The sequence below is a fragment of the Elephantulus edwardii genome, unplaced genomic scaffold (genome assembly GCF_000299155.1).
Source record: "Elephantulus edwardii isolate Elephantulus edwardi_28Jun2011 unplaced genomic scaffold, EleEdw1.0 scaffold00205, whole genome shotgun sequence".
NCBI lineage: Eukaryota > Metazoa > Chordata > Mammalia > Macroscelidea > Macroscelididae > Elephantulus > Elephantulus edwardii.
In genome coordinates, this window is record NW_006399955.1 from 4,523,841 (window position 1) to 4,527,346 (window position 3,506).

Consider the following 3,506-nt stretch of genomic DNA (forward strand, 5'->3'; position numbering starts at 1 on the left):
GACTTTTGAGTTTGCTACATCTGATTAGTAACTTGTTGTACAGGAGCTAGTTTCATTGAAGATTATTGTATGTCAGGAAAGAAAAGAAGAGGGAAAAAAACCCACAAGCTTTTATTGTTAACCACTATTTCCTCTGTCTGAAATAATATTTCTTTGCTTGTCTTGATCCTTTAAGACTCTGGTTACAGGTTAATATATGTCTACTCTTTCAGAGTTAAAGAACTCTGGTGGCACAAAGAGCTATGCTACTAACCCAAAGGCTCTGGTGGTGCAAATGCACCAGCAACTCCTTACAGGGAGAAAGATGGACAACTACATCCAGGGTGTTTAACAGCCTTGGGAAGCCACTGTGAGTTAGGTACTACTCAATAGCAATGAGAGTCTCTGCTTAGTAATTTACCTTTCCATTCCTTCTCATTCTTTTTTTTTTACTTCTGGAAGTTTTCTTACTGTTAGATAGTAATAAGAGCAGACAAGAATTTTCCATCTATGTTTATCAGCAAGCTGAAAAAACGTATAAGCTGTCCATCATGGATACCATCCAAAGACCAATTACTATTGGCCAAGGAAGGAAGCCATGGGGTCATCAGGCCTCTGACACTTCATTCTATAGGCCTCTATTTCCTCTTTCGTTGGTTCCCGGGTTTCATAAATGCTATTATAAGGCTGCTTCCTTTCTTTGATTTGCATGATCTCCTTGACATGAAGAAGGCGGGCCTCTTCTGCATTCAGTGCCTTTTTCAGTTTTTCATGTTTTTCTTCACTATCACTATCTGAATTGCTCTTTCGATGCTTCTTCTTCTTTTTCTCCTCTTTCAGTTTTTCTTGATGCATCTCCATGAGAGTTTGAGGTTTCTTCATGGACTCTTCTCCAGCTGCATCGCCTGGTATACATTCCTCTGAATTGGCAATCTCCTTCCCAGCTTCTCCAGTACAATAAGAATACTTCACAAAAGAATGACAACATTTGTATCCCCATCGGCCTTCTTTCCAGTAAGATCACCAGATATGCGTGTGATTGTTGATCTTTACATCCTCCTCATACTTGGAGCAGGCGACAGCCTGCTCCTGTCCTTTGATCACCGTTCCATGTCTTGAGTACTCCACATAGTCCTCAGTCTGAGCTAAAAGCAGTTCAGCTGGCGGAGCTTCCAGATGTTCTTGGCCACCATACTTTTCCAGGATGCTTTCTTTCTGCTGTTCTTTGAAATCTTCTTTTTTAACTTTGAATGATTTATACAATAGCTCTAACTTTGTAGGATCTGCTTGAAGATGCACTTCAGATCCCTTATCATAGGCTTCCCAAGCAAACAACTGTGTCTGAGCCATTGAGATGGTATCTTCTATGTATTGGACGAAGTTATCTCCTGCATAACTAACTTCATCTGGATTCTTTCCTGCATTCGCGTAGGAATTCTCTCTCATCGCTCTAGTTTTGGGATCATAAGAAGCAGAATTTGGATCTAAATTCCTCAAATATTTTGCAATATCTTCTCTGATCCGGAGATTTCACACAGTAATTCGTCTCTTAGAGTCAAAATTCTGTCCTGGCATGTCAATATCATCTGCATATTTATCTTCATCCTCATCTTCACTATTATGTTCTTTTTCCATCTGAGAATTTGGTTCCTCCTCTCCCCAGTGGTGTTTTGGGGAATTAGCTTGTTCTACTAATTTTCCTGAAGCTAATTCTTCTTGCAGTTTTTGGGCTTTGAGTGTTTGTTTTGCCAGATCAAGTTTGTCATATTCTTCTACAATCATCATGTGTTCTTCTGGATTGTAGCCATTCCACCGATCCCTTTTCCCATCATAGTCAAAGGTCAGCTGAGGCTGGACATGTTCATCTGGAGCTATATTAGTACCTGTAAATTTTGCTCCAACTCGCCTAGGTCTTTCAAAGCAGTCTTTCTTTTTCTGTGTCATGGCTCCACAATTTTCATATGCACCTTTACGATACTTAGTAGTTAAGGAATTCTCTTTCACACCCCTCTTGTACCATTCTCCAGATGAGCTATATTGCCTCTGTTTCTCTGGCTGGGGTCTTTGATGCTTTAATGTAGGTCTTTTTGATGGGTCAATATACCACGTTACTGAGGAAATATACTGAGGAATATGAGGATTGATGTCTTTTGCTTCTTCATCTACTTCAGCAGGAGCATTACCCAGTTTCCGCTGTTCTTCTAGCTCTTTCTTCTTTCTCCAGTCCTCCCTGGTCATCTTCTTTGGTTCTTCCAAACTCATTTCTTTGGAACCAGACAAAGGGGCAGCATTAACTGCCTCCACAGCTGAAGCTGACATGGTTACGTGGTTTCTACCACCTCCACTGCAATAAACTCCAAATCCACACGACCGGGAATCCATTCCTTCTCATTCTTGATAAGCATCAAATTGTTCCTTTATTTGTATAAACCTTTTCTTAAACTTTTTTGTTATAATAGTAATATATATTTTTATGTGTTTTACTAATTTCACTCAGCATATTTTCTAGTCTGATTCATGTCAGAAGATGTTTCATAGATTGTTATTCTTTTATATTCTGTACCTTTCAACTATGTGTGTGCGTGTGTGTGTGTTTCTTTATCTATTCATTCATTGATGAACACTTAAGTAGTTTTTACCTCTTTGATTGTGTGAAGTGACGTGATGTGATATGATGAGCATCTCATAGCTACCAAATTGATCTCACTTCATAGGGACCCTTCACTGGGTTTCTGAGCCTGTAAATCTTTATGCAGGGAGACTTCTCACCTTTCTCTCACAGAGTGACTGATAGATTAAAATCACTTATCTTTCATTCACCAGCTCAATATGTTACAAACTATGCCATCAGAACTCATCATGCTTAGTATATTGTTGTTTCTGTTAGATGCCCTAAAGACAAATATGATTCGTAGCAACCCTTGAACAATAGATCTGAACTCTGTCCTATCCTGTGTCATATTCATCATATCTTGATCTCATTGCTGTAGCACTGTGTCGGTCTGTACCATTGAGGGTCATCCTCTCTTTCTATCCTTGAGGATCTTCCTTTCTTTGTTGACTCTCCAATTTTTCAAAACATTATATCCCTTTCTAAGGAAAAGATCCTACTAGCAACATACCAGAATATTTGATATGAAGCTTCATTATCCTTGCTTCCAAGGAGCACTCTACTTGTACTTACTCCAAGATATCCCTCTTTATTTTTTTGGCAGTCCATGGCACACTTCTGTGTTCTATGATGAGCGTAAGTGTATTTATATCTGTTGTTTGCATTGATTGTGTTTCTCTAAAATATGCACCTAATAGAGGAATTGTTGATCATAAAATATTTTTATTTTCCACTTATGGAAGTGTCCTTCAATCTTCCTCAATGATTATACCATTTTACAGTCCCACCAGTAATGAAAGTTCCAATCTCTCACATCCTTGGCAACAGTAGCTATTTTCTGAACTTTTGATGCTATTGTTAGGATAGGATCATAATTCATTAATGTTTTGATTTGTCTCACTGATGGTTAATGATA

General features: G+C 38.6%; 1 pseudogene across 1 annotated transcript; it reads right to left on the reverse strand.

Moving 5' to 3' along the window:
• Window positions 1-555: 555 nt before the first annotated feature.
• Window positions 556-2,322, reverse strand: LOC102849968 (annotated as a pseudogene). Its single transcript, XR_438973.1, has one exon. The product of XR_438973.1 is annotated as an SLU7 splicing factor homolog (S. cerevisiae) pseudogene (transcript).
• Between the last annotated feature and the right edge of the window lie 1,184 nt (window positions 2,323-3,506).